The sequence below is a fragment of the Rattus rattus genome, chromosome 8 (genome assembly GCF_011064425.1).
Source record: "Rattus rattus isolate New Zealand chromosome 8, Rrattus_CSIRO_v1, whole genome shotgun sequence".
Lineage (NCBI taxonomy): Eukaryota > Metazoa > Chordata > Mammalia > Rodentia > Muridae > Rattus > Rattus rattus.
This window is the reverse complement of record NC_046161.1, coordinates 111,911,674-111,924,607: the sequence shown is the minus strand read 5'-3', so window position 1 is coordinate 111,924,607 and position 12,934 is coordinate 111,911,674.

Sequence of the window (12,934 nt, the reverse complement as noted above, 5' to 3'; positions counted from 1 at the left end):
ACGTGTGCATGTGCTTGTGAGTAGCTATGCATGCATATGCACACGGTTGCAGTCACTGACAGACTATCCTGGCTACAGACTGCTGGGACAAACTTCCTGTGGGTGGACAGAAACTCTATGTGACTCCAAGGAGCTTTGGGGAAACCTGGCATCTCCTCTATTGTGGCTTAGAAGGGACTTAATGTGTGTAGGCTAATTCTTTTGGGAAGTTGTTTTGATTCCTCAGAGTGCTTGGAAAGTCCTGGGAACCTCACTGTGGGAAACTAAAGTCTCTGTCCCCTGTGTTTGGTAGAGACATGAGCCAGTGGACCCTATGCCTGAGTTAGCTGTTAAAATCCTTTCCCAGTAGATCTTCCAACCCTGGTCCTGGCCCTTGGCAAGAGGCCTCCCCAGCCTTGCCTGCTGTAAGGTAAGTTTTAACTTCCCCAAAGAGGTGTGTGTCTTTGTTTTGTTGAATTTATTAATTTGTGCAGCTTTTCCAGTTTTTATTCCCAGGGTGGCTTTTAATTCATTGAGAAGCAAAACTTAAAAACCAGAAACTCCTTTCCCTCTCTGTGGGAAGTCTTAAAGTTGTACCCTGGTCTTGAAGCCAAAGTCTTCGGTCTTAATCAGATCAGAAAGCCGCTAAGACCGCAGGTAGGGGTGTGTGTCGTTCCATTGATGGAGTGTTCACCTAGCAGGCTTTGATCCCAGCGCTGCCTAAACTGAGTGTGGTAGTGCGTGCCTATAATCTAGCACCTGGGAGGTGGAAGCAGTCCAAGGTCGCCCATGGCTACATAGTGAGTTTGAGGCCAGCTTGGTCTCCATGCAATCTGATCAGGAGGAAGGGGAGGAAGGAAGGGGGAGCGTGGGGAGAAAAAATGGAGGGGCGGAAAGAGGAGGGATAAAGGGGGAAGGGGAGGGGTGGAGAGAGGTGGAAAAAGGAGGGATAAAGGGGGGAAGGGGAGGGGCGGGGAGAATTATTGCCCACAGGGGCAGATCTTCAGTTTCCAGCTCCTCTTGAGGTAAGGATTAGTTAGGTTTATACTGCTATGACAAAACACTGTGATCAAAAACAAACTGAAGAGGAAAGAATTTACTTCAATTACAGTTCCATATCACAGTCCATCACTGAGGGACGTTAAGGCAGGAATTCAAGACAGGAACCTAGAGGGGAAAGCAGAGGCCGTGGAGGAGCACTGCTGACTGGCTTGCTCATTTGGCTTCCAGGGACCACCAGCCCAAGGGAATGGCACTGCCCACAGTGGGCTAGGACCTCCCATATCAACACCAGTTAAGACAATGACCCACAGACTTATCTAAGGCCAGTGTTCTCAATTAAGAGTCCCTCTTCTCAGTTGTGTCTAGGTTTGTGTCAAGATGACAAAAACCAACAGGCACACCGGGCTTCCTCTCGAGATCACTGTTCCTCTGTTTACCGAATTTCCATCTTGTGACTCAACTCATGCATGCCATGATGACTGTCGGAAGCTGTTTCTATGTCTCCCCCGTTATATTCAGTTCTATCTGGTGAGACTTGAATAATTTAAATCTGTGACTAATGATTCTATTTTTATATTACCTCTCCTGGAACATTCTACCCACTAATCTCACCTAATCAGCAGGAGACACACCTACTCTTCATTTAAGATTAGTGTGCACATGTTAAAACAAAAACAAAAACAAAAGACACCAACAAACCTTTAAATGAGTTTTCCATCACACTTTGGAAGGATTACTTTGGAAGAATTGCTTAGAATATCTTTTTTGGTAAAGTTTATTTTATTTGTATGTATGTACGTGCATCTCTCTCACTCTGTGTGTGTGTGTGTGTGTGTGTGTGTGTGTGTGTGTGTGTGTGTGTGTGACATGCTTGCAGTGTGCTCACAGAGGCCAGAAGAGGGGAGTGGATCCCCCTGGAGCTGAGCTACCTGATGTGATCATTGGGATCCAAACTCCTCTGCAAGAGCAGCAGGGCTCTTAACCTTTGACCCATCTCTCCAGCCCACTGACCTTCACAAAGCAATGGTTGGATTTCTAAAACCTAGGTGGCACTGTTTTGTTTTGTTTTTTTTTTTTAAATGACCATTTTTACTTGAACAAAATTCAATTTGTTTCCCTAAAATAAATTCTTGTGCTTACTCTTCCTCTCATCATGACACAGGGAAACTTCACTGTGGAGAAGTCACAGGTTTTATTTCTCTCTTAGAAAGTCTGTGGTGAACAGCAAAAGAAGGGAGAGGGGGTTGGGAGGAAGAGAGGTGGGAGGAGGTGGGAGGTGGGAAGGGGGAGGGAAGGTAGGAGGAGGTAGGAGGAGAGAAGGTAGGAGGAGAAAAGATAGGAGGAGGTGAGGGAAGGGAGGAGGAGGGAAGGAAAGAGGGAGGAGGGAAGGTAGAATGAAGTGGAGGAGGAGGAAAGGTAGGTGAGGAGGGGAGGGAGGGAAGTTAGGAGGAGGAGGAGGGAGGAGGGAGGTGGGAGGAAGGGAGGAATGAGGAGGGAGGGGAGGTGGGAGGAGGTGGGAAACAGGAATGAGTCAGGGCAAAGGATTATAACATATACACAGGGAAATGCTACAATGAGACTCACAATGCTACCTTTTAAATGCTACCTGAAAATTCAAAAAATTTTCATTTGGAAACTTGAAAAATAAAAATAAATAAACGGATAAATGAATCTTGCTGGTGTGGTGATTTGTCAGTGCCAATTGTTTAATCCCAGCACTAAATCAGAGACCAAAAACAGGCAGATGAACATTTTTGAGTTCCGGGCCAACAAGAAATATACAGCTGGACAAAGGTCTCTGTTTCAAAACATAGGAATAAAATGGATAATGGATAGGTAAACAGGCTTTTATCCAACAATCTGACTGGTCTAGGGTGAGTCTCTGTATCAATATTTGTGTCAGTAAACATTGACAATAAGTATATAGGGGTAACGAGATGGTTCCGCAGGCAGGGACACTTGTAGCCAAGCCTGATGACCTGAGTTCAATCCCTGGAACCCACATGATAGACTCTTGCAAGATCCTTTGTCCCCGCATGCGTGTTGTGTGTGTGCATGCCCAATAAAGGAATGAATATTTAAACATGCAGGTATCTATACAGGGTTTATTTCTCTCCCTTTCCACCTAAATTACCTGTTATCTCGAAGTTCTTTACATCAGTATGATCAATATTGCATCTGTGTACACTTGGTAGGTAGCCACTGGTCTGAGAGTGACCCTAAACACTTGACTGTGACTACTCCAGGCTGAGATGTGTTGTGGTCACTTGTATATACTGACCAATTCTGGATGCTCGAAGCATATATAATTTGTACCACTACAAAAAGAATCCAAGACTTTTAAAAACCAATTAATTGTGTGGTGTGTGGTCTATGACATGTATGTGGGGGGACATCAGATCACCTTCTACCTTATTTCCTTTAAAAATTATTATTTCAACTGTCTTTCAATACTTTGTGGGTTCTTCTTTCTTTCGCCCTTCCCCACACCTTTTCTCCCACCCTTTCAACCCCCTAACAGTAGATAGGAAAGGAAAAGAAAGAAATCCCTGAATAAAGTCAGGGGTCAGAAAGGGGGTGACGTTACATTAGACTGCTTCCACCTGATTCGGGGCATCAATTTCCTTGGAGCAAGTTTTATCTTCGCTGTCAGGATATCTAGTTTCTTCTTCTGTTGTTTCTTCTTTGCACACAACTACTTAACAGATTTCTACCAGCAACACCCAACAATTACCACTAATAACCAACACCCCCCCCGCAACCTATCAGGGTCCTAGCATTTATATTCCCTCCAAAAAGTCCCCAGAATTAAAAAACAAAACAAAACAAAACACAATCACAGAAACTATCTACAGCTTGCAAAGTCACACCCCTGCTAGAGCACAAGGCAAATCTTAGTCAGCTGCTGTGGGCAATCTAAAGCAGCCCCATGTCCCACAAACGAAAACAAACAAACAAAAAAAATTCTTATAATATTTCTGTTTTAAAAAAAGAAACAAAATTCAGCGCAGGGAATGAAACTTGGATTCTCTGAAAAAGCAGCCAGTGTTTCTTAACTGTTGACCCATCTCTCTGGCCCTCTGCCTTGTTTCTTCAGGACAGATTCTTTCACTGAACTTGGAGCTCACCAGATCAGTTAGCTTGGAGGATCCTCCTGTCTCTGCTTCCCCAGCGCGGAGCTTGAAGACGTGCCCCGCCCATGCTCTGCATTCTCATGGGTGTTGGAGGTCCTAGAGTTCTGAAGCCAGCACTGCACCCACAAATCATCACCCTGGCCACAAGACTTAACTTTTAAAGACTCACAATAAGTCATCTTTTTCAGTAAAGAAAGAAGAGGGAAAAAAAATCAAAGAAGCACATGACCGGGAAGCACGTGATCGAGAAGCACGTGATCAGAGCCCTGCATCCTTCTTCCGAGCAGCTTGTCCGCTAAACTGCTCCCTCCCCTGCCTCCTTCAGCAGGTGATACAAGACCCTTTCAGAAACTTCAAAATAACAAAAGGAATAATAGGGCAACTGGTTTTCTAACTACTTTTAAAATCTGAGGGCTCTGATTCCAGATCTGCCCGGTCCAAATCCTTGGGCAGCCACCCGTCAGGGTTGTCCCCTGAGCACTTGAAATACAGCCAATGTAGCAGCTTCAGTGACCCCGAAAGAGCAGAACAGATTTTTGTAGAGGAAAATTTTAAAGAAATCTAATTTCTCCCTAGAGAAAACCAGATGCCTTGTGAGTCCATTAAACAAGAATCCACGCTTCACAAAGGAGCAGGGAGAGACTGGGAGTGAGCTCATGAAAGTTAATTCAAATAACTGGATGTTAAAGGTAGGATTCCCGCCACAAACTTCCAAGACAAAAGCTGGGGTTGGAACATAAAGAGCAAGACTGAGAGGGTGGGGTGAGGTGGGTCAGTTGCAAGGTTGATAAAACAAAGGAAAATAGTTACAGGCATGGATGGAGTAGGCTTCACGTCTGACCCCCTTCCTCCCCCATGAGTGCCGAGGGCCACACAGAAACCAGGGCAGGGAGGGAATCAGGAAAGGCTGCTGGGTGTGGCCGCTGTGCTGGATGCTTGGTGTTCTATCTTTAAGGGAGGGGGCAGATGGGAAGAGAGAGATGAGGGAGGGATACAGGGAGGTGGGATGGAGGGAAAGGGTGGGGGATGGGTGAAAGGAAAGGGGTGGACTGTCGAGAAGCAACTCTCGCTCTTATTCCCCTCATTTTTCAGTGAGACTTTAATAAAAACGTGACAATGTGAAATGAGAGATGCCCAGGGAAGAGCAGAATGAGCCATGAGGGAAGACCGCGCTGGTAATAGACTCATGGGTTTGAACAAATGACTTGGGAAACTTCAAATACAGAACCAGAAGTTTCTACGGAAGGAAGAAGCTATCCCAGGGCTCGGCAATCCTGCCCTGGCCTAGGACTGAAGTCACCTGCCTCTCTGATGGAAAGAATTGGGAGTGGGAGGCAGCTCAGGGTTGTGCCATGACTCCTCTGGGCCCCAGCTCTGTAAGACAAATGTGTTAACCGATTAACCAACACATTTATCCTCTTGATCTGACCTTAGCACACATCAACACAGGGCTCTGGAAGGAATCTGGACAAACATTTAAAAGCAGTGTCTCTTAGTTGATTTGAAATTTGATTTTGTTCTCATCTAAAGGAAAAGATGAACAGCATTGTGTTGCTCTCCGTCTGTGTGTTTACGCTTCGAGCTATCTTTACTTTCCGTCTTACAATACCGCACTTTAAAGAAGCGCTATAGGCTGTGCCTCAGTTTCCCTCGGGTGATTGGCGTCTGTTAGGACAAAAACAAACAGGTTTGGTGACATCTAAGAGGATAGAGAGGTTAGGAAGACAAGTCAGTGACAGCTCGTCTTCCATCATGAGGACTTGAGGTTGGCACCCCACCCCCAACTTAAAAAACAACCCAAAAGCTGGACATACGGCTGTAATCCCAGCACTGGGGAGAGGGGAGGCAGGCAGAGATTCCTGGGGCTCACCAGCCAGCCAGTCCAGCTGAACTCATGAAGTCCAGGCCAGCGAGAGACTGTGTCTCAAGAAAATAAAGTGGATGATGGCTGAAGAACAACACCTAAGGTCAGCTTCTAGCTTACATACACACACAGAGAGAAACACACACACACACACACACACACACACACACACACACACACACAAGCACATGCACACATGAACATGCACACACACATAGCACATGTACACAAATGCATATACTCCCCTTGCTCATGTGCACACACACACACACACGAACACATGCACACATGAACATACATACCCTCTTCACTTGAGCACACACATGCACACACATACTCACACACATACATGAATGCATACAGTCTCCTTGCTCATGTACACACACATACACACACACTCAAGTACACACACTTGAGTACACACACAAGTTTCCTGCAGGCACACACATACACATAAACACACATGCCCCCCTGCATGTGCACATACACACAAACACAGGCACACATAAACATATGCCCCCTTCATTCAAACACACACATGCACACACACATGAGCACATGCACACATGCACAATGCACGTATGAACACACACACACATGCCCTCTGCACTGGAGCACACACACACACACACAGAGGCAAACACATGCACAAACACACACACATGCACACACAAGTGCATACACTCCCACTTGACACGTGCACACAGACACTTGCACACACACACAAATCCCCTGCACGTGCACACACACACTCACACACATGCCCCCTGCACACACATGTACATTGGTGCAGATATACGAATGCATACAAAAAATAAAAATAATAAGTAACTGTTGAACACGTCTTTATAAACACCTGAATGCTCCCGCGCCGGGCACAAAGCACACTCAGCACTTGCAATTTTATTATCCTCAGTTCATGTCGGAAAGAAACATTGCAGGGGCCCTCTTGACCACTCCCAGGCTTTCAAGCTGGCTTCTGTTGCTCTAGCCTGCCTGTCTCTGACACAGCCCCCGATGAGAGAGGGTTACAATCCAACAGCAGAATCCAATCTGACAGAGTTAATCTGTCCCGGACTCAGAGAACTATCCATCTGGCCTAAGCCATGTGTTCCAAGTGCACAGAAAATGTAAAAACACACATAGCAAGTCTAAAATCCTACCAGAGTAAAGGCATTTGTGAGCGTTAAAGCCAACGGCCTCACACTGACATCTGATGACCCTCCTGGTTGGGATCACAAGCCTGTTCGGGCAAATGGTCAAGAAGCAAACAAGACTGTTGTGTATTTCCAGCAGACATGTGACCCTGACCACCAAAGTTCAGTCACAGTATTCTGGGCTTCAGTCTCCCGGAGTTCACTGGTGGGGAGCTCTCTCCTCTCAGAATGGTCTCTTCATCATTTGTCAGCTCAGCATGGTGGGGGTCGGGAGTGAACCCTGTCCCTTGTCAATGAATAGACCTTGCAGTCACCTGGGAATACAAACTTCCAGGCTTCACACGGGGGCAGATCTCCATGTCCCCGGGAATTTATATACACTTTAAAATGTGAAGATCCTGGGCACAGTATTTTCGTGGTCTAATGGGGCTACAGAAATGGCCACAAGCACCTCCCACTTCTATCTGCATGTCTCTAGGATCTGGACACGTTGCCTCTTGTGTTGAGACAGGGATTGTGACCATATGACGGTGTTGGGGTGCCAAAACCCAGCCTCAAGTGACCACAGGAGGAAGCCCAACAAAAGAACTGCCTTGCTGAGACAGCCCCAAATTACTGGATTAAAGAATTAGAAGAGGAAGAGGTTTATTGTGTGACGCCATCAAATTTGGGAGATTAGATCATCAATGGATAAACGATAACACCTCCCTCCAACCCCCACCCCCGATATCTTCAGCTGGGCTCGAAAAGATTTCCGGGAACAAACAAGGCCATTCGGATGGGAATAACCACTTTCAGGGATGTGAAAGTGAAGCCGGGGCAAGTTTACCCCTGAGGAACTGAGGAAGCACAAGATGATGACCCAGTGGACATGTGGGTCGTGCTGAGGGATCACCCAGGCCCCACAGTCAGGGAATTCTCCTCAGAGAGTCCTGCACGGACCCCAGGGAGCAGAAAGGCTGCAAATCAAGGGTTTGTGCAGATTACATGTGGCAGCAGATACTTGGCTGCTCCATCCCCCGTGCCTTCCCTAGACACCCGATTACTTCTGTTTACAACTCAATAACACCCATGGTGGTGACTCGTGTGGCTGGGCTGAGCAAGGAATGCAGGTTGTGGGTCTGTCCTGAGCACAGGTGTAGTCCTGGCTATCACTAATCTCACTCTTCTCACTGCTGGGACAAAATACAGGACAGAAGAAACTTAAGGAAGGAAGGGTTAATCTGGCTCAAGGTTTGAAGGAGAGTCCATCACGGTAAGTGTGTTGAACAGTTTTATGTCAACTTGGCAAGATCTAAAGTCATCTGAGAGACTCTAAAGTCATCTGAGAGAATCTAAAGTCATCTGAGAGAATCTAAAGTCATCTGAGAGAAGAAAACCTCAATTAAGAAAGTGCCTCTGGGGCTGGAGAAATGGCTCAGCGATTAAGAGCACTGACTGCTCTTCCAGAGGTCCTGAGTTCAAATCCCAGCAACCACATGGTGGCTCACAACCATCTGTAATGGGATCTGATGCCCTCTTCTGGTGTGTCTGAGGACAGCTACAGTGTACTCATGTAAATACATTTTTTTAAAAAAGGAAGGAAGGAAGGAAGGAAGGAAGGAAGGAAGGAAGGAAGGAAGGAAGGAAGAAAGTAAGAAAATGCCTCTGTAATATCAGGCTGTAGGTAAGCCTGTAAGACATTTTCTTAATTAGTGATTGATGGGGAGGGCCCAGCCCATTGTGGGTGGAGCCATCCCTAGGCTGGTGGTCCTTGGTTCTCTAAGAGAGCAAGCCAGTAACAGCATCCCTCCATGGCCTCTGCCTCTGCTCCTGCCTTGTTTTATGAGGAAGAAGAATATGGAAGTGTGAGTCCTCGCCTGCCTGCTCTTTGGTCTTTGTTTCATTGCAGCAGGAGAAACCCTAACACATGGAGGAGGCGTGGCAGCAGGAGCCTGAGGTAGCTGGTCACATGACAGGAGGCGGAGCCAGGGACAGTGGTGCTCAGCCCACTCTCTGCTCACCGGTCACATGACAGGAGGCGGAGCCAGGGACAGTGGTGCTCAGCCCACTCTCTCCTCACCGGTCACATGACAGGAGGCGGAGCTAGGGACAGTGGTGCTCAGCCCACTCTCTCCTCACCCCAGCCGGTGGGATGGTGCTCACATCCAGGGTAGACCTTCCCACCTCAGCTAACCCTCTCAGAAACAACATCACAGATATCCCAGGAGCATGTCTCCCAGGTGGCTCCGAATCAAGCTGACAGCGAAGAGTAGCTGGCACGCTGGTTTCTAAGGGTCAATTGGTCTTAAGAACACTTATCTGGGCTTTGCAGCTGCTTCAGAACTGACTGTGGACAACTTTTGGCTTTTGTGCACCTTAACCACCAAGTCATTCTTTCTGCAGGTGGCAGCACTCCTCTCTCCAAATCTGCCCACAGTACCCCATAATCTCCGTGTAGAGAGAACATCTTGTGTGTTGTAGGGATGTATCACCTGTCAATTAAAAAAAACCCTATGGTCTATAGGAAAGGGTAGAATAGAAGGTCGAACATCCGAGAGGCAGAAAGGATTCTGGGAGATAGCCAGGCATGGGTAAAAGAACAAAAATTTGTAAGAGCCAGGGGATTGGGAAATCATGAGATTGGGCCTCCTAGAAATGACACAGATGCAATATTCATGTTACCAAAACAGTATGGCTGCCTAAACAAAACCAAACAATGGCATCACTAACAGACATGCTAATGTGGGAAGAGGGAATCTCATCACGCCAAAGTCAGACAAAGAACTACAGGCAACTAAGGAATGTGAGTATTAGTCTTGCCCAGATATAAGCCCCCTAACTGATTATCCAACACCAAGTAGTCAGTCCTGAAATAACGTACATACAAACAACACTAAATAGACTCATCCTCCTTGGAGTCGTGTGTGTGAGCATGTGTGTATGCATGTGTACATGTGTGTGCATGAATGTTAGTGTGTGAGTACATGTGTACATGCATGTTACTATAGGTGCATGTGTGTTAGTCTGTGTGAGTACATGTATGTTAGTATGTGTAAGTATGTGCATGTGTGCATGAATACCAGTGTGTGTATATGTGCCTGTATGTTACTATTTGTACATGTGTGTTCTTTTGTGTAAGTGCATGTGTGCATGTATGTTAGTGTGTGCATGCATGTTAGTGTACACGCACGTATTTGTACATGTGTTAGTATATGTGAGTGCATGTGTGCATGTATGTTAGTGTGTGTGCATGTATATTAGTATGTGTGCTGGTGTGTCTCTGTGTGTGACAATAATACTCAAATGGGGGCAAAAGGCTATGAATTTGAAAGGGCAAATGGAAGGAGGCAATGGTGTAACTATATTATAATTTTTAAAATCTTTTAAAGAATTTTTATCCGTTGAGGCTGTGGAGGCTGTGGAGGCTAAGTGGTATTTAATAAATGAATAAAGTGTTCTGCATAAGTACAATTGGAATGTAAAATCTACAAAGTTCCCCGCAAGTTCAATTTCATAAAAGAGGCAAACGCTGGCCTCATTCTCCTCCAGTCACCCCTGTGAGCCCTGGCCCTCCAAATGGCCAGGCTCTGGCACAGTCTGGCTAATTTTCTGCTGCTGGTTTGGCAGGCTTCCGCAGATAGGAAGGAAATGACAAAGAGGCTTCATCTTTGGGTCACCAGGTCAAGTGAATACTAATTGGGAAAAATGTTTGTCTATTAAATGCTCCATTGCGCCTTAAATGTCACCTATGTGTCATACATTTGGATTAATGGCAAAGAATCAATCTCTACCATATGCAAATTAAGGGTGAAATGGGAGTCTCATCGTGAGCCCAGCTGTCCCTCCACACACCAGTCACTTTGGCCTCATTTGACTACCAGACTCTCTCGTCTACTTGGCTTTTTGTTCTGGCTTGAAGCTCATTACTCCTCAGAGAGTTTATGCTCAGACAACCGGAGTCCTGCCCACCGCTTTCAGAGGGATCAGCTGGCTTGGACATCCCCTCCGTAGATGTCCCTGGGCACTGACTGACAAGGAACCTGGGTGTCTGGCCTTAGTTATGAGACCATCTCCCTAAACTGATTGTGTGAACGATACCTGTGCTTCTGTGTGTCTGTGCATATGAATATAAATGTGGGGATGTTCTGGGAACATACTCAGGAACCTCTCTGGAATTCCTCAGAGCTGGGAGACCCAACTTCTCGGAGCTGGGCTGGACCTTTGGGTGTGGGATGGCAGGAAGCAGCCAAGGGTTTGCTGTTTGCAGAACTGCTGTTTCAGTCTGAGCAAATCATGACAGCACCTAACCACTGGCAGAGAATCCATTGAATGTCAGCAGGTGGTGGGAGTCTGGGTACCCCGGAACTTGGTAACACTGTGCTTTTCTGTTGGGCAAGCTTGTAGCAGTACGAAGCTAGCTGACCAGCAGGCCTGGGAAACACCTGGAATGGCTTAGAACAGGTGGAATGGATGGGAAACTAAGAAACAGCCAGCTTAGTTATTTGCTGATGCCTTTGCGGTAGATGAGCCGGCTGGATCTACTCAACAGTCCTGCAAGGTAGTTATTATCAATATCCCTTTTATGGTGTGGAAACTGAGTTCAGACAGGTTACAGTACTGGCATGAAAAGATCTTAAAAGTGGCTGGACATGGCAATGAGCACCTGTAATCTCTGCACTCATGGTGCTGAGATGGCAGAGTCATGAGTTCAAAGCCAGCCTGACCTAGGGCGAAATAAATGAACAATGTATGTGTTTCCATATAACGAAAGTATTGTATTACGTTACACTGGATAAATTACATTATTTTACCAAGTGAATATCCTTAAGACTTTTCTCAGAAAACCAAACCAAAGAAACACATACATCTTTTTAAAGATTGTTGGGTCTGGTCTATCATTCAAGCACAAGGTCCTGAGTTCCGATCAGAAGCACTCATGCAAAAAGTGTGGTGTGGTGACTGTTAGCATTCTGTCTAAGCTCCATCCCCACGGTTACCTGGCAACTGCCAGGTTTACCTGACACTATAAAAGGGGCTGCTTGTCCCCCTCCTCACTCTCTTGCTCCTGCTTCCCCTTGCTCTCTCTTCCTCCTCCCCCTTCTCTCCCCTCCCCTCCCTTCTCTCCATGTGCCCCTTGGCCAGGCTCTACTGTACTCCTCCTCTCTTTTCTCTACTTTTTCTTCTTCTTCTTCTTCTTCTTCTTCTTCTTCTTCTTCTTCTTCTTCTTCTTCTTCTTCTTCTTCTTCTTCTTCTTCTTTCTTCTTCTTCTTCCTTCTCCTTCTCCTTCTCCTTCTCTCTCTTCTCCTTCTCTCTCTCTCTCTCTCTCTCTCTCTCTCTCTCTCTCTCTGCCCTACTACCTTCTGAACTCCTTTCCCCATGCCCTGAATAAACTCTATTCTATACTATACCATTGTGTGCCTGGTCCCTCAGGGGGGAAGGGATGCCTCAACATGAGTCCTTGGAGGCACCCCTTCCCCCAGACCTCCATAGAACATATCCCCCCTTATCCTTTTATTAGTACAACAGTGGCAATCTGTAATCCCTTGCTGGGAGAGTCAGGGTATCCTGAGACACCACAGGCTGTCCAATGTATGAGCTCTGGGTTAAAGGGACAGTCTCAGAAAGTAAGGAGAGAAACTGAAGAAAAACCTGATATTGACCTGAAGACTGTGTGAGCATGTTCTCTCTCTCTCTCTCTCTCTCTCTCTCTCTCTCTCTCTCTCTCCCCACACACACACACACACACACACACACACACACACACATGCACATCAAACACACAAAATTTTCATGTCTGATGAGTTTATATGGAGAAA